Source organism: Rattus rattus, chromosome 10 (genome assembly GCF_011064425.1).
Source record: "Rattus rattus isolate New Zealand chromosome 10, Rrattus_CSIRO_v1, whole genome shotgun sequence".
NCBI lineage: Eukaryota > Metazoa > Chordata > Mammalia > Rodentia > Muridae > Rattus > Rattus rattus.
Window position 1 is genome coordinate 83,564,833 of NC_046163.1, and position 19,283 is coordinate 83,584,115.

Consider the following 19,283-nt stretch of genomic DNA (forward strand, 5'->3'; position numbering starts at 1 on the left):
CCTAGCTCTGAGCCAAAAAACCCGGAAGCTATTTCATACTCTGGTGCAATGGCAAAAAAAAAAGAAAAAAAGGAATTAAAAAAAAATAGAAGAAAGAAAGAAAAGCACACCACAACACAAGGAAGAATTCAGTCTTGAATGACTGGCTCCATCATGCTCACCCTCTCCACCCTAAAATGGCACAAAAGAAATAGCTAACTACACCCTAAAGACTACTTTTGGTGCAAAACAGGTAACTGATGGGCTAGGATGGAAACAAGGCATGATGGGAACAGGGCATGACCATCTGTCTTAAAAAACAACAACAACAAAAACAAAAACAAAAACAAAAACGTTCCTTTCACATAAGTGAGTACATGCTTCCGAGGAGACCGGATCGAGACAGCAGGGTTCGATGTTCAGGAAGTCAAAATTTCATGTGTGGACTGGATACAGATTTACAGGTTCCCAGCTTCTACTTGCAGTCTGGCATCTCTAGAGGAGCTCCTCCCCTACCCACGCCTACAGCTAAAAAGAACACTTCCTTGAATAGGGTTTCCGCTGTACCTCTGAAATGGTAAACACCTTACAGCTGAGTCATCCTTAGCCTGGAGGTCTAATGTGGTATTTATCAACTCTCGCACCCCCAACATATAACATTAAAAGGTACACTTAACTCTGAAGGTAGCTATGCTGCAAAATAGTTTAAAATTAACGATTGTGCAATATTCAATTATGTTTGAAATTCCAGTCCTAAACCAAGCTTGTGGCCGCCCGCATTGACATTCTTGCCGTTCAGCAGGGCTGACAGCATCAGTTTGGTACCTGGTTTTAGGGTCTGAGTGTATCCTAAGCCAATTAGACTGGAGTTGTTCACTTTGGCCGAAAAGCAAGCATTAGCGCCACCTGATAGTTGGCTGCTATTCCAAAGCGAGTGTTACTGTTTCCTGCGGTCCAGGCGAGATTGACAGCAGTCTCCAACTTCTTGTTCACCTTCTGGTAAATGGAGCCACCAAACTACGTCCCATCATTCACATTAGTATGAAGCTGGAATTCATCCGTCTTGTTGCCAACTGCAAAGTTGCTCTTGGTTACTCGGGACTTCGAGGTCTCAAAATTCATCTGGTAGCCTGCCAGCGAACCCTCATAGCCAAGCACCAGAACGCACCGGATTGAGGGCCCAGCTACGTCAAAGTCCACATCACAAGCTCCCTCTTGTACCCTGTCTTGATTTAAGCATTTTTTCCCCCAGTATTAGGCGAGAAAAATGAATCAAAAGTCAGCTTCAGTCCACGACCAAGCTGGCCTTCCACTGAGATCTCAGTGCCCAGGGTGTTGTCTGTGTTCCACTTCTCAGTAAATGTCAGCCCATACTCAGTCCATCTGTACTTGGTTTCCAGACTGCCGTTCACTTTGGTGGTCTCCGTGTTGGCAGAACCTGAGCTAGTAAATTCCAATCCATTCTCGGACTTCGTTTTCAAATCAAATTTTATTAAGCCAAAGCCGTAACCCTTGGTGAAGACATCCCTGGAGGACTTGCCAAGATCAGCATATGCGGGAGGCACAGCCATGTTCTTGGAGGCGGTGACGGTGGAAGCAGCGGCAGTTACGGTGGGGGTTTCAGCCTACTTTACTCTCTTAAAACTGTTTCTGCATATAACACGCTTATGAGGAAAAATAAAATAAGACCCAAAACATAAGTTAATATTGCATTTTACGACACAATTATATATATATATATATATATATACATACATATATATATATGTATATATATGTATGTATATATATGTATATGTATATATAATGTAATATATATGGATGCTCAAATAGCACCCATTTTCCTAGACATTGTCTCTGTTTCTTATTTATTCTTTTATAATTTATCATGCAACATTTACCTAGATTTTCAATTTCATTGAAAATTTAATGTAGATTAATTTTATTTTTATTTTTGTCTGTGTGTACATGGTTATCAATGTGCAGGTGACTGTAAATAAGAGAGGAAGAGATTGGACCCTTTGGAGTTGGAGTTACAAATTTATCTGAGCTATCTGATATTGGTATTGAGGATTGAAATGGAGTACTGTGTAAAAGCAGTATATATTCTTAAGTATTGAATCATCTCTTCAGTGCAGTACAAAAACTGTTACACATTAGCCTATAGGTTTGTGATAGCTCTATAAAACCATCTCTTTATTTGAAGTATAACCTGGTTTATGTTTTTGAGTTACTGATGAGGAATTGGCATCCAGTTTCACTCCGGTCAAATCCATTGTGTTGCAAGTCTTTGGTATTATACAGCATAAGCCTAGCTATCATGAATAATACACAAGATATAGTAAAAAGTATCATGGAATAATACAGTAGTAATGAAATGAGGAAAGTGTAATTTGAAGCTAATTCAACAAGAGGGAGAAATTTTATAGATGAAATTCTCAAACTATATGAAACTATTCTACATTGAGAGTTTCAGAAATCTATTATCAGAGGCTTTTTAACTGTCTTTGAGGATGGAAGAACAAAATGAATGTTCACAATTGGCCATCAATACTCCACAGAACCAAGGGCCTCCCTACCCATTAATGTCAGATTAAAGCAGTCTTCTGCTACATATGGAGCTGGATTCATGGATCCATCCATTTATACTTCTTGGTTGTTGGATTAGTCCCTGAGTCATATGGGAAATGTATTTAGTTGACATTTTTGTTTGTCGTATGGGTTTGCAATCCCCTTTAACTCCTTTACTCCTTCCCCTAATTCTTGCTTTGTGGTCTCCAGGCTCAGTCAAGATCGTTGGCATTGAGTATCTGCATTTGTATTAGTCAGATTCTTACAGAACCTCTAAGAGGTCAGCTATGCCAGAATACTGTCAGCAAGTACTTCTTGGCATCAGCAATATATTAGGTTGTCAGGCTGTGGGATCTGCCAGTGGTATAGATCCCAAGGTGAAATGGTCTGTATTTGGGCTTTCCTTTCATCTCTGCTCCATTTTCTTGTCCCAGGAGCAATTACTGGTTAAAATTTTTAAATTGGCTGGGGAACCCCATTCCTCAACTGGAGACCATGCTTAATCACTGGAGGTGGTCTCTACTGGTTTCTATCTCCCCTCTGTTTGGTATCTCAGCTCTTGTCATCCTCACTGGGTCCTGGAAACCTTTGTGTCCATAGCACCTGGGACTTTCTACTTGTTCCTCCTATTAGCCCCCCTCCACACATACACACATAGACACACACACTACACATTTCTGTCCATTTCCTGATCGTCTAGGCTTCTCTCATGTCTGTTCCAATACCTGATGGTATCCCCACTTTTTCCTCCCCCCACTTGTTCCCTTCAAGGTTTGTTGTTCCCTCTATCTTCCATTATTATGGGGATGGAATTATTTTCAAAAATGCTTATGAAAGTTAGTGTATAATATGCTGTTGATATATATGTAACAAATCATACATTTTTTCTTTTAATATCTGATTTCTTGCATTTTTTTAAGGTTATGCATTTTCTCACAGTGTAATAGACTTGCATTCAATTATCTATCAATCATAGGAAACAAAATGATTTTTAAGTGATCCTGACAGATTTCCTTTTCTTTAGAATAAGTTAATGAGAAAAGGATCATTACCCTTACCAGAATTTTGTTCTACCCTCAGTACCCTCTAGTTATTTTCCATGTAAATCTTCAATTTTTTTTGAAGAAATATCATCTATGTCATCTATTTCTTTAAAAAATGCACATTCCCTGAAAATCAATTTTATCAGAAATATTTTCTATACAGTCTATTTTTCAAGGTCATTTTCTATGTAAATCTGTAATTTATTAAGAAATCTTTTATATGGCCTCTATTTTTTCAGTTTTACTATCCATGTAAATTTTTAATTTTGTCAGAATTTTTTCTACATGCATCTTCAATTTTTTTTTCTGAAATACTTTCTGTGTTATTTATATTTTCAGGACTATTTTCCAAGCAATTTCAACTTTTTAATATATATTTTTGATGCCATTTATTGTTTCAGGATCATTTTTCATGTAAATATTCAATTTTTTAGAAATATTTTCTATGTAGTTTATTTTTAGTATTATTTTCTATGTAAAACATAAATATTTTTGTTTTATCTTCTTTTTTTTTTATTTTGAATCAGAAAACAAATCTAGAATATGTATTACTTTTGTTTAAACAATTGCCAGGACCAGAATCAAATATAATTAGAAGGCACAATTTTGCTTTGGGTTTGTTTTCTTGTTGAAACTTTTTGTCCTTTTTCTTTCTTTTATTTTCCTTTTTCTTTCCTTTTTTTTCTACAAATACAAATAAAACATAAAAACTCTACCTCAAAAAAAATCTAACAGTTCAACAAAAATCTTTAGCTGTGTTCTAGACATTGACAGGCTATACCACAACTTTAAAATCCAATGGTAAAATGAAAGTTTATAATTGTTTGGTAATCACATGTCAAAACAACAAAGTTCTGGGAACATTTTTTATACAGTTAGCCACACCTACAGGGACCCAGTGGCAGTTGCCAAAAGGCAACTTATCCATACCAGAAAGGAGTTGTGACTTGATTTTTCCCACTTCCAAAATGTTCATCAAATCCTGTGTCTCCCAACAAATAAAACAAACATCCATTGCCAGTGAAACCAAGACACGCTCTTCTGGGGAATGGTTGTGAAACTTCAGTCTGTGTATGCAGTGTGAGCAGGAAGGTCAGTCTTTCCTCTTTGTCTTTACAAATCTATTACCCTAAAGTATCATTCCAGAAAACTGGGAATGAAGGACTAAAAGGTCAAGGGAGGAAAGGGGGTTGGGAAACACACACAATGAACAAAAGTGAAATTAAAATTGTACAAACTCAAACAGTTTATAATAGACTACTTTGAGACAACAAAGGCTGGTTGAAGGAATTCACCATTCTGCAGGAGCCAGGACTGTGTGCTGTGTGGAGACAAACAATTAACTGCTTGGAGTTGTAATCCCCCTGCCCAAAGCCTGGTTTCTGCACCATGCCTCCACGGGGAGGGCCTCTCATCCACCATCTACCACAAGGCCTTCCAGGTCATGAAGGAGGTTATCCCTGTGGTCGCCTTTCCTGGCAGTTCGAGTCTTCTTCTCTTCCACATTAAGGCAGACCGTGCCTTGGAACATGATGGGTCTATTATTAAGGGCCATTTGAACTGATTAAGAATCATCAAACTCAACAAAACCGAAATTGGGTAACTTCCCACCACTTTGGATGGGCAGCTCCACCACATTGACATAATTTTGGAAAAAAAAAAAAATCCTTCAGTTCAAACTTGTCAACCTCATGTGCCAGCTTCCCAATGAAGACCTGGTGATTGTCAAGGTGCCTCACCATTCTTTGATGTTCCACATTCCTGATTCACCAGCCTTATAAATTGGTCGGAGTTCTGTGTGAGGAGGGATATTGATCCGCTGCTCTTGAACTCTGTGATCTCTCTGAGGCCATTGAGGTGGGATCTGAGTCAGGCTTAGATTCTGGATGTGGCTATGATGCTGGCACTTTGACCACATAAGGTAATGTCCATGTCACTGGAACAGCTCCACTGGGAGGAAGGTTCTTACTAGTCACAGATGTCCAAGAAAATTTCTTCAAGTCCTCCTGTCCGGAGGTCATGTCTTCCAGGGCCGGGGAAGCACTCTTCTGCACGTCATCAGGAGTAGATTCTTCCAATGAAGGCTCAGGCTTGTGCTCTTCCATGTCAGATGAAGGTTCCGGCTCCAGCTCTAGCTCTGGCTCTGCTTCCAGTTCCAAAACAGGCTCTTCTAAATGTTCCTCCAAGTTATTGCTTACAGTCTGACCATAGAAAGTTCCAAAATCATCAGGAATCACCTCTGGTGACTGCTGTCTTTCTTCAGGTTCCTCTACTTCTTCCTCAGATTCCTCGTGAGACTCTGACAAAGCAACCGAAGACCTCATCTCGCTATCTGAAGATGTCGTTGTGAACATAGAATTTGTTAGCAACAGAGCCCTCAGGAGCAAGGACAAAGGTCTGCATGAACCTGCGCAGAGCCTGGTTGTTGTTGGAAAGTAGCACCATGATTTGGACCACCATCCGGTCATTCAGAGTGGCGTGACCATCCATCCACGTGGCGAAACTTAGTGTGGCAGTTGGTGAAATTTTGTGACATCACTTTCCCGTGGATTTCTTTCTGCCTATAGACTGCCTCTGCTGGCTTCCCATTGGAATCCAAGCCCCCGAGGGCATAGGAAGAATTCTTTCCATAAAATCTGTGCAGCATGTCCGGGGCCTGGTTCAGCAGGGTGTAGTACTGTCGCACAAACTACCACCTGATCAGCAAGGGACTAGGCCTCTCCATAACCATCGCTTTGATGGATTCAACCTGCTCAATTGAGCTGGAGGACCGGCTGCTGCGTGGGAGGAGGTGGCAGCGTCCCTCCTGCGATGCCCAAATCTTAAATTTCTTAATAAATATTTTCTGTCATCTAATTTTCAAGGATTATTTTCTATGTAAATCTTCAATTATATCAGAACAAAATAGACTATCATAGAATAGCAATTGCTTCTACTTGTATGTCACCTGATTTAAGAATAGAGGCTATAATGGTGAAGGCATGCCATCAGAAAAAAAGAATTCTACTGATGAGTTTCAACAGATCAAGAAATGAGTTGAGTCTATAGACAGTCAAATCCCATCCCAAATAAAGAATAAGAATAGTTCCTCCTACAAAAGCTTCTGAAAGATCAAAAAAGAAAAATGCAAAAGCAATACATATGTTCCAAAGCAGCATCTGGTCTATGAGATTTTGATTCAATCAACTACGTTTCCACCCTGGTAACAATAGGATCATTATCATGCAATAATAAAAAACGCATTTACTTTAGCTTCAATGGTTGCCATCTACAACAGCTTAAGTATCTCTACAACTTGTGGTATTGAAATGCATTTCAGGCTTCAACCTCTCATCTTCTTGCAATGAAGTCTCATAGTTTCCTCAGTGGGGTTCTCACTCTGCCAAGCATAGATAGCTGGAACAATGATGAACAGAAATCACAGAAAAAGAAAGAAAATTAATTTTATTTCTAAATCCAGCACAGTATAAGATTGATGCTGTTCAAATGTCAAAAAAATATTTTGACTCTCATAGCAATCTCTTGAATTCCCCAACATGTAAAACCATGAAACAATCCATATCTTTCCAACAATACCCATTCCCATGCCAATAGACAGAAGCTTGTATATGGTGATGTAAGATAGGATGAAAGCAGAAACTCAACTAGGCCAATACCAATATAGTAGCTTGGTCTAAGACATGGGGATTCAGTTTTAAAGGGCATTAGATGGCTCTATCCATACATTCCTTGGTTTGGTTTCTTCCATTCTCTATATGCATCTCTCTCCATGGCAAATTTCTCAAGGTTTAGGTATCTCAACATTTTGCGGTCTTAAAATTCATTTCAGGCTTCTTCCTCACAGCTTCCACCAATGAACTCTCACAGTTTCTTCACGGGGCATCTGACTCTGCCAAATATAGATAGATAGTTGGAACTGTGATGAACTAAAACCACAGAGGAAGAAGAAAATACATCTTGTTTCTAAAACCAGTACTGTATGGGTGATCCTATCACACTTGTCTTCTAAATTGGGAGAGAACCTCCCTCATGTGAAGCACAATTGCAGTAGCATTATATGAAGTTTCTTTCTTGAACTAGGAACTGATTTTAATATTTCTTCCATTACTTTAAGGCTCATGAGGTGGGAGTGTGACTCTTATGATACCTTCCTTGACTTCGAATATAGAGAAAGGACTTCTCTTTAAAGGTGAAAATATGCTTAAAAATCATTGCCTGTGTTTCAGCATTTGATTACCATCCATGGCTACCTAGTGTTTTGTTTTCTACTAACTAGATACTTTGAATTTATTTTTGTCCCATTTGTTTGGTGGTTATATCAGATTATAGACCATAATTTTTGTGAGCTTCACATGGAATGTCAACCTAGAAAATGAAGGCAAATCCATGGACAAACATGGTTTCTTGTTTGTTCAAAAGCTCATGGTAAACATCCTCTCTTATATAGCCCACACCTACTTGCATAGGGGCATTGCCATTTTTAGTGGAAGAGTCTTTCTATTTAAATTATTACTCAGCACAACCTTTCACTGACACAGTAACCAGCCATTCTAATTGGAGAGCTTTCCCTCAATTGAGGTTTTTGCAAATTACTGTAGGTTCTCAAATGTTCATTCCTGAAGACTATTAGGACACAAAGGCAATAATGAATGAGAAGTTTTATATACCCCACATCATTGATACAAGTAACAAACCCCTAAACATTAATGATTGTAGCAACCAGAAAACAGATTTAGGGTTGGGGATTTGGCTCAGTGGTAGAGTGCTTGCCTAGGAAGCGAATAGGCCCTAGGTTCGATCCCCAGCTCAAAAAAAAAAAAAAAAAAAAAAAAAAAAAAAAGAAAACAGATCTACCAAGAAATAGAAAGATGAAAGTCTCGGGTCAACAAGTAAAAAATAAAACTGTTTTTTCACAGAAAGTCTCCAAACCAAATAAAATAAAATAAAATAAAAGATAGGATTTCATAACATAATATGTATAATATGCAGAATACAAAAATTTGTGGTCTATCAAACAAATTACAATTGATTTACAACTATAAAATCAGAAAACACAGAAGGCATCACTGATAAAAGTAGACAAAAACACATATCTATAATTTTAACATAGTCCTTTAAACAAAAACTACAATATTATAGTCAAAATTAAAAAAAATCACTGTCCACCATAAAAAATTGTGTATACAATGTGATTCTCTTGTTTGCAAGTTGTAGAGAACAAACTGGGAGGAGAGGGACATTCCAATTGAAGAGATTCACATGAAGCATACAAATGTTTTAACACTGGAGACATAAATTTGAGTACTCAATTTTCTCATTCAGCAAGCACTTCTTGGTATCTGTAATACTGTCTGACTTTGCTGTTTGTATATGGGATGAATGCCCAGGTGGGGCAGTCTCTGGATGGCCTTTCCTTCAGTCTCGGCTCCAAACCTTGTCTCCACATTTTCTCCCATGAATATTTTATCTCTTCTAAGAAGAACTAAAACATTAACACTTTGGACTTTTTTCTTCTTGAGCTTTAATAGGTCTGTGAATTGTATTTTGGGTGTTATAAGCTTTGGGGCTAACATCCCCTTATCAGTGAGAGCATACCATGTGTGTTCTTTTGTGAAAGGGTTACTTCACTCAGGATGATATTTTCTAGTTCTATCCATTTGCCTTTGAATTTCATGAAGTCATTGCTAATTAGTACTCCATTCTGTAAAGGTACCACATTTTCTGTATCCATTCATCTCTTAAAGGGCATCTGGGTTATTTCCAGCTTCTGGCTACTATAAATAAGTCTGCTATGAACATAGTGGAGCATGTGTCCTTGTTATATGTTGGAGCATCTTTCATGTGTATGCCAAGGAGTGGTATAGCAAGGGTCTCAGGTAGTACTGTGTCCAGTTTTCTGAGGAACCACCAGAATGATTTCTATTCTAGTTAAAACAGGTTGCAATCCCCCCATTAATGGAGGAATATTCCTCTTTCTCCATATACTCCCCAGCATCTGCTGTCACTTGAGATTTTGATCTTAGCCATTCAGACTGTTGTGAGGTGGAATCTCAGGGTGCTTCTCGATTATTCGATATTCCTCAGTTGAAGATTCTTTGTTTAGCTCTGTAGCCTATTTTTTAAAAGAGTTATTTGATTCTCTGGAGTCTAACTTCTTGAATTCTTTATATATTTTGGATATTAGCCCTCTATCAGATGCAGGGTTGGTAAAGATCTTTTCCCAATTTGTAGGTTGCAGTTTTCTCCTATTGACAGATACTTTGTTTTATAGAAGCTTCTCAGTTTTATGAAGACCCATTTTTCAATTGTCAATCTTAGAGTCTCAGCCATTGAAGTTCTGTTTGGGAAATTTTCCTTTGTGCCAATGTGTTCAACGTTCTTTCCTACTTTATCATCTATTAGATTCAACATAGCTGATTTTATGGGGAGGTCCCTGATTCATTTGGACTTGTGCTTTGTACAAGGAGATAAAAATGGATCAATTTGTGTTCTTTTACATGCTAACTGCAGTTGAACCAGCAACATTTGTTGAAAAGATTTCTTTCACACTGGATGGTTTCAGCTTCTTTGTCAAAGATCAAGCAACCATAGGTTTGTAGATTCATTTCTGGGTTTTCAATTCTATTTCATTGATATTCCTGCTTGTCTCTATACCAAAACCATGCTGTTTTTCTCACTATTGCTCTGTAGTACAGCTTGAGCTCAGGGATGAAGAGTCCCCAGAAGTTCTTTTATTATTGAGAAATGATATTATTTTTTGCCATCCTGGGCTCTTTATGTTATTTCAGAAGAATTTGCAAATTGCTCTTTCTATCTCTGTGAATAATTGATGTGAAATAACGCAAGTTTATAATTTCTTTCTGGTATATACTTCTAATTTTACATGTAATGAACTGAATGATTTTTTTCACAATTACTCTCTGAATTTAACCAAAAAAGATAGATTATTATCTTTTCTTCAATATTTGGTGTGCTGGTAATTTTAGATGGTGAGCACTAGGCTGCATGACATAGGAGGCAGAATTATTATTTTGGAGTGTAGAGAGATGATCAGATTAACAAATTTCATGAGGCCTACTGGATCCCAGGTTCACGAGGGCTAGTGATAGAGTCCTAAATAGTTACTGGTATCATGAGGAGAGTACCTATTCGATGAATATCCTAGGGGCCAATGTTATTAAGTTCTGGGATCATGCCACATTTTAGCTCCTGGAGTTGAAAGTGTTTTTAAAGCATCCATATGTGTTCAGATTTCTAGATCATTCTGTTTCAAAGAAATCAACATGTACTAACGCATAGAATAGCAAGCAGTGAGAAGGCAGAATTGATGCAGTGAATAGGGCACATAGGGGAAATCAGACTCCTTGATTTTATTATTATTTTTATCATTCTTATATTGGCTATATTAGTCTTAGAGTTTCCTATTGCTGTCTACATTCTGATAGAATAACAGCTTCCCATTCCCTCTATAGTCCTTTTCAGAAATGCTGTCTTTTTTGCATTTGTTCTCATCTCCTCTTCATCACTTTACATCACTTCTCCTCTTCTTCATCCTTATTCTCCCTTCTCATTTTTCTAAAATAATTCCTTGTATTTAACAATTGATCCACCCATATTATATTCTGTTTAATTAGGTTTCCTAAGCTACCACTTAGAAGTATTATGACCCTAAATTTGATATTGAGCCCTTCTTGGCTTCAACAAACTTATTCATGCCTAGTTGTGAGAATTCCTAGTAATATTAACCTATTCATTTGCAGGGTTCTTAATGAAGTGATTGATGACAGTGTTATTATTAAGTACTCATTGCCTTGGCAGTTTACTTCTGTTTGGGTATGTCAGTAATAAAGTAAAATAGAAACAACCTAGTAATAACCTTAGATAGGCTATGCAGCTCTAAAACATATTGTCTTGATGTAGAGGTGAGCAGTAGGACTTCATGGATATTTCCCAACCACTAGCTCCAGCTTCTTGACTGTGAGAAGAGAAAACCTATGGGAAAACTGCCTATAGAGGGCATTTAAAAACATAGAACCACACAATATCATAAATGGGTGTTATTTAAATTCTGGTTTGCTGAGTGTTTTAGTTACAATGTTATGGTAGCAATTTCAGCAGGCTCAAGAGTCCAAGAAGTTGTAATTAAGGGCTGGTTCCAACACCCCAGTACAGTCCTTACTTGGATCACAATTGACACAGGTTTCATGGCAATAGCAATATTAAATAGGCTATCTATTTGTTTTTATTGGATTTCCTCTCATGAGCAGCACTATTGAATAACTGAACTCACCTTAAAAAATACCTGACATCTGTGCTTTCAAATTGGTATATTGGTCAATATTAATAACAATGAGACTTCCTCTGAATTTACTACCGAAGAAAAGTTAAATAAATGCAAGTACTTGCCCTATAATACTTCTAATATTACTTACACAAACAAAGTCAGAAAAAGTACAGACATGATGCAAAAGCCTAGATAAAGGTGCTCTAATATGGACACACAGTTCTCTGCAGCATGCCTTCCTCTATAAGATTTTCCAGTTCTTCATACCTTCATAACTAGCTTATGCAGAATTTCACCATGGAAAATTTCTTCATCTTCTTTACAACTAATATGTTATATTCTCTCTCTCTCTCTCTCTCTCTCTCTCTCTCTCTCTCTCTCTGTGTCTCTCATGTTGTGTTGGATTTTATTGTTGCTGTTGTTAACTTGATAAATTAAAGTTATCTGATAGGAAGATATCTCAATTAAGTATTTATCTTCATAAGACCTAGCTATATACAAGCCTTTAAGGCATTTTCCTAATTAGTGATTGACAGGGGAGGGCCAAACACATTGTGAGTAGTCTCTTCCCTGGGCCAGTGATTCTAGGTTCTACAATAAAGCAAATTGACTGAACTATTCTGAGTAAGTCATAAGCAGCACCTCTCTGTGGTCTCTGCCTCAGCTCCAGCTTCCAGCTTCTGACTACGTGGCGTTTCATCAACTCTAGCTTTTTTTTTTTTTGGAGCTGGGGACCAACCCAGGGCCTTGCGCTTCCTAGGCAAGCGCTCTACCACTGAGCTAAATCCCCAACCCCTCAGCTCTAGCTTCTAATTCCTGTCTGACTTCCTTCAAAGAAGGACCATAATGTAGAATTGAAAGCTAAACAAACTGTTTCATCTCCAGGTCGCTTACCTTCATGGTGTTTTATAATAGCAATAGTGACCCTAACTAAAATATTTTTCCTCATCATATTTACCTAAAACCTTATTCTGTATTTTCTATAAAACCCCTACTCAGTGTTTCTGGGTGTATGTGTGTATATGTGTGTTTGTGCGTATATCTGTGTGTGTGTGCAGTGCAAATGTGATTATCAGACAACTGCTTTCAGGAGCTGGGTATTTCCTTCTCACATTCTAGTTTCGGTATACAAAAAAGAGTTTCTTAAATTAGACAGTAAGTACTTGCACTTAAAGAGTCATATTAACAACTTAAAATTTACTTTTTAACCATAACCACCCAGGAAAAGCTGAAACATTTATTAGATGTAAAATATATATCAAATTTATATATATACATATATGTTATAATATACATATTGCTTATGCACATGCTGCATGTATACATGACTGTATGTTTAAGTAACATATATAATGTTAATCAGTATATTGTAATATAAATAAATTGTATTTTAAGTTCTGAAATGATATTATGAAAATTAATTATTGAACAAATTAATATTAAAAATTAATAAGTAAACAAATTAGTAAAATAGAATTCAACAGGAAAGAGTGAAACCTTGGCTTAACCTAATGTTTACTGACTCCCAAAGCTCAAGGAATACTGTAAAAACGGGAGTGGAAATATAATAAGAGTCAAAAGTCAGCATGAACCAGAGGAAAACATCTGCATGACATGACAGAAGAGAATCTTTCTTGATAGTCTCTCTTATAAGTCCATCATTGCGAGTATGATACTACCAGCTCTTGCCCTTTCCTCTCCCTTGATAAACAATTAAATTAAATTGTTAGAGTTACCAACTGAGATCCATTCCTTTATTTGGCAACTTCCCTATGCTTGGCTAAAACTCCAACTTCCAGGTATGAAGACATCAAGTTCCAGAAATCAAAATTAATTATTTGGGTACAGTAAATATCATGACAAATCAAGATATACCAACTCATTCGTTTTTTTTATTAGATATATTTCTTTACTTACATTTTAAATGTTATTCCCCTCACACTTCCCCATACAAGTATTACCACATTTGTCCCCATCTCTGTCCCTCCCCCATATTCTACTTCATTGCGTATACAACCTTGTCAGGACCAAGGGCTTCCCCTTCCACTGGTGCCCTAATAAGGCTATTCTCTGTTACATATGCAGTTGGAGCCCTCGGTCAGTCCCTATATAGTCTTTGAGTAGTGGTTTAGTCACTGGAAGCTCTGGTTGGTTGGCATTGTTCTTATGGGGTTGCAAACTTCTTCAAGTCTTTCAATCCTTTCTCCAATTCCTGGAATGGGGGTCCTGTTCTAAGTTCAGTGGTTTGCTGCTAGCATTTAGCTCTGTATTGGACATGCTCTGGATGTGTTTCTCAGGAGAGATCTATATCCCTGGACATGCTCTGGATGTGTTTCTCAGGAGAGATCTATATCCCGTCCCTTTCAGCATTCACTTTTTACTTCATCAATCTTCTCTAGTTTTGGTGGCTGTATTTATATGGGCCACATGTGGATCAAGCTCTGAATGACCATTCCTTCAATCGCTGCTGTAAACTTTGCTTCCATATCACCTCCTATGGATAATTTTTCCCCCTTTTAAGAAGGAGTGGAACATCCGAATTTTGGTCATTCTTCTTCTTAAGCTTCCTGTGGTCTGTGGATTGCATTTTGGGTAATTTGAGCTATTGAGCTAATATCGATTTATCAGTGAGTGCATACCAAGTGAGTTTTTCTGTGATTGAATAAACTCACTAAGGAAGATATTTTCTAGTTCATTCCATTTGTTTATGAATTTCATGAAGTCATTATTTTGATAGCTGAATAGTAATCCATTGTGTAGATGCACCACAATTTTGAATCAATTCCTCCGTTGAAGGGCATCTGGTTTCTTTACAGCTTCTGGCTATTATAAATAAGGCTCTTATGAGCATAGTGGAGCATGTGTCTTTGTTGTTTCTTGGAGAATCTTTTGGGTATATGCCCAGGAGAGGTATAGCTGGATCCTCAGGTAGTGGAATGTCCAATTTTCTGAGGAACATCCAGACTGATTCCGGTAGTGGTTGAACTAGTTAGCAATCCCACCAAAAATGGAGGAGTGTTTCGTTCCTCTTTCTCCACATCCTTGACAGCATTTGCTATCACCTGAGTTGTTTTTCTTTCATAGCCATTCTTCCTGGTGAGAGGTGGAATCTCAAGGTTGTTATGATTTGAATTACCATGATGACTAAGGATGTTTAACATTACTTTAGGTGCTTTTTTCCATTCTATAATCCTCAGCTAAGAATATTTTGCTTAGCTCTGCACCCCATTTCTTAACAGGGTTATCTGACTCTCTGGAGTCTAACTTCTTGAGTTTGTTGTATATTTTGAACATTAGCCCTCTATTAGATGTAGGATTGGTAAAGATTTTTTCCCAATCTGTTGGTGATTGTTTTGTCCTAATGACAGTGTCTTTTGCCTTACAGAAGCTTTTCAGTTTTATAAGGTACGATTTATCGATTCTTGATCTTAGAGAATAAACCATTGGTGTTTTCTTCAGGAAATTTTACCCAGTGCTCATGTGTTTGAGACACTTCTCCACTTTTTCTTCTATTAGTTTGAGTATATCTGGCTTGATGTGGAGGTCCCTGATCCACTTAGATTTAAGCTTTGTATAGGGTGATAAGAATGGATTGATTTGCATACTTCTACATGCTGACCTCCAATTGAACCAGCACCATTTGTTGAAAATGCTATCTTTTTTCAATTGGTTGGTTTTAGCTCCTTTGTCAGAGATCAGGTGACCATTAATGTGTGGGTTCATTTCTGGGTATTCAATTCTGTTCCACTGATCTATGTGCCTCTCTCAGTAAAAATACCATACAGTTTTTATCACTATTGCTCTGTAATACTGCTTGAAGTCAGGAATGGTGATTCCTCTAGAAATTCTTTTATTGTTGAATATAGTTTTCCCTATCCTGGGTTTTTTGTTATTGCAAATTAATTTGCAAATTGCTCTTTCTATCTCTATGAAGAATTGAGTAGAAATTTTGATGGGGATTTCATTGATTCCACAGATTGTTTTTGGAAATATGGCCATCTTTACTATATTTATCCTGCCAATCCATGAGAACATGGGAGATCTTTCCATCTTCTGAGGTCTTCCTCAATTTCTTTCTTCAGAGACTTTAAGTTCTTTGCATATAGTTTTTTCACTTGCCTGTGGAGAGGATCACAGAAATATTTTATATTATTTGTAACTATTGTTAATGCTTTCATTTCTTTGATTTCATTCTTAGCCCAATTATCCTTTGAGTAGAGGAAGGCTACAGATTTGTTTGAGTTAATTTTATACCCCAACACTTTGCTGAAGTTGTTTATCAGGTTAAGTAGTTCTCTCATGGAACTTTTGGGGTCACAAAAGTATACTATCATGTCATCTGCAAATAGTGATAATTAGATTTCTTCCCTTCCAAATTGTATCCCTTTGACCTCCTTTCGTTGTCTGACTGCTCTGGCTAGGACTTCAAGTACTATATTCAATAAGTAGGGAGAGAGGGGGCAGTCTTGTCTAGTCCCTGATTTTAGTGGGATTGCCTCAAGTTTCTCTCCACTTAATTTGATGTTTGCTATTTGTTTGCTGTATATTGCTTTTAGTATGTTTCGATATAGGCCTTGAATTCCTAATCTTTCCAGGACTTTTATCATGAAAGGGTGTTGAATTTGTCAAATGATTCTCAGCATCTAATGAAATAATCATGAGGTTCTTTTATTTGGGTTTGTTTATACAGTGGATTACATTGATGCTTTTTTATATTTTAAACCATTCCTGCATCCCTGAAATGCATACTACTTGATCATGATTGATGATCATTTTGAAGAGTTCTTTGATTCGGTTTACAAGAATTTTATTGAGTATTTCTGCATAAATATTCAAAAGGGAAATTGGTCTGAAGTTCTCTTTTTTGTTGTGTCTTTGTGTGGTTGCAGTATGAGTAATTTTGGCTTCATTGAAGAAATTTAGTAGTGCTCCATCTGTTTCTATTTTGTGGAATAGTTTGGACAATATTGGTATGAGTTCTTCTATGAAAGTCTGATAGAATTCAGAACTAAACCCATCTGGTCCTGGACTCTTTTTGCTTGGGAGACTTTAAATAACTGATTCTATTTCTTTAGGGGTTATGGGGTTGTCTAGATGGTTTATTTGTTCCTGATTTAACTTTGGTAATTGGTATCTGTCTAGAAAAATGTCCATTTCCTCCAGATTTTTCAGTTTTGTTCAATTATAGGATTTTGTAGTAGGATCTGATGATTCTTTAAATTTCTACAGATTCTGTTGTTATGTCTCCGTTTTCATTTCTGATATTTTTTTAATTTGAATACACTCTCTGTGATCTTTGCTTAGTCTGGCTAAGGGTTTATCTATCTTGTTGATTTTCTCATGGAGCCAGCTCCTGTTTTTGTTCATTCTTTGTATAGTCCTTTTCTTTTATACTTGGTTGATTTCAGCCCTGAGTTTGATTAGTTCCAGAATTCTACTCCTCTTCGGTTTATTTATTTCTTTTTGTTCTAGATCTTTGGGTGTGCTGTCAAGCTGCTGATATATGCTCTCTCTCTTTTTGCAGGCGCTCAGGTCTATGAGTTTACCTCTTATCACTTCTTTCATTGTGTCCCATACATTTGGAAATGTTGTGCCTTCATTTTCATTAAATTCTAAGAACCCTTAATTTTTTTTTTCTTTATTTCCTCCTTGACCAAGTTGTCATTGTGTAGAGCATTGTTCAACTTCCATGTGTATGTGGGCTTTCTGTGATCATTGTTGTTACTGAAGACCAGTCTTAGTCCATGGTGATCTGATAGGATACATGGGATTATTTCAATCTTCCTGTATCTGTTGAGGCCTGTTTTTTGACCGATTATATGGTCAGTTTTAAAGAAGGTACTGTGAGGTGCTGAGAAGAGGTTAGAAGTTATATCCTTTTATTTAGGATGGAATGTTCTACAAATATCTGTTACATCCATTTGATTCATAACTGCTCTTAATTTCTCTATGTCTCTTTTTAATTTCTGTTTTCATGATCTGTTCATTGATGAGAGTGAAGTATTGAAATCTCCTACTATTATCATTTTAAGTGCAATGTGTGCTTTGCGCTTTAGTAAGGTTTCTTTTATGAATGTAGGTGCCCTTTCATTTGGAGCTTAGATATTTAGGATTGAGAGTTTATCATGGTGGATTTATCCTTTGTTGAATATACAGTGTCCTTTCTTATCTTTGTTAATGGCTTTTGGTTGAAAGTCAATTTTATTTGATATTAGAATGGTATCTCCAGCTTGCTTCTTCAGGCCATTTGCTTGGAAAGTTGTTTTTCCAGCCATTTATTCTGAGGTAGTGTCTGTCTTTGTCTCTGTACTACCTGCATGCAGCAAAATGCTGGTTCCTCTTTACATATCCATTCTGTTAGTGTATGTCTTTTTTGGGGTGGTATTAAGTATGTTGATGTTGAGAGATATTAAGGAATAGTGACTGTCGCTTCCTGTTATTTTCATTGTTAGAGATGAAATTATGTTTGTGTGACTCTCTTTCGGTTTCAATGAAGGAAAGTATATTCTTGCTTTCTTTACACTGTAGTTTCTTTCCTTGTATTGGAGTTTTCTATCTATTATCCTTTGTAGGGCTGGATTATAGAAAGACAGTGTATAAATTTGGTCAGAATATATTGGTTTCTCCATCTATGTTAATTGAGAGTTTTGCTGTATACAGTAACTTGGGCTGGCATTTGTGTTCTCTTAGGGTCAGTATGACATCTGTTCAGGATCTTCTGGCTTTCATAGTCTCTGGTGAGAAGTCTGGTGTAATTCTTATAGGTCTGCCTTTATATGTAACTTGATATTTTTTCCTTACTGTTTTTAATATTCTTACTTTGTTTTGTGCTTTTGCTGTTTTAACTATTATGTGACAGGAAGAAATTCTTTTCTGGTCCAATCTATTTGGAGTTCTGTAGGCTTCTTGTATGTTTGTTGGCATCTATTTCTTTAGGTTACAGAAGTTTTCTTGAATATATTTGGATATATTTGATGAATATATTTACTGGCACTTTAAGGTGGGAGATTTCACTTTCTTCTATAGCTATTTTCCTTAGGTTTGATCTTCTCATTGTGTCCTTGACTTTCTGTATGTTTTGGACTAGGAGCTTTTTATGTTTTATATTCTCTTTGACAGTTGTGTCAATGTTTTCTATGGTATCTTCTGCCTCTGATATTCTCTTTTCTATCTCTGTTCTGTTGGTGATGCTTGTATCTATGTCTTCTTATCTCTTCCTTAGGTTTTCTGTATACAGGGGTGTCTCCCTTTGTTTTTTTCTTATTGTTTCTATTTCCATTTTCAATTGCTTTACCTGTTTGGTTGTGATTTCCTGGAATTCTTTCAGGAATTTTTGTGTTTCCTCTCTAAGGGCTTCTACTTATTTACTTGTGCTTTTCTGCATTTCTTTAAGGGACTCCTTCATG

At 36.9% G+C, this 19,283-nt stretch overlaps 2 pseudogenes; both read right to left on the reverse strand.

The window, feature by feature from the left end:
- Positions 1–712: 712 nt before the first annotated feature.
- Positions 713–1,578, reverse strand: LOC116910956 (annotated as a pseudogene).
- A 3,262-nt stretch (positions 1,579–4,840) lies between these two features.
- On the reverse strand, positions 4,841–6,401 carry LOC116910958 (annotated as a pseudogene).
- Positions 6,402–19,283: the final 12,882 nt, after the last annotated feature.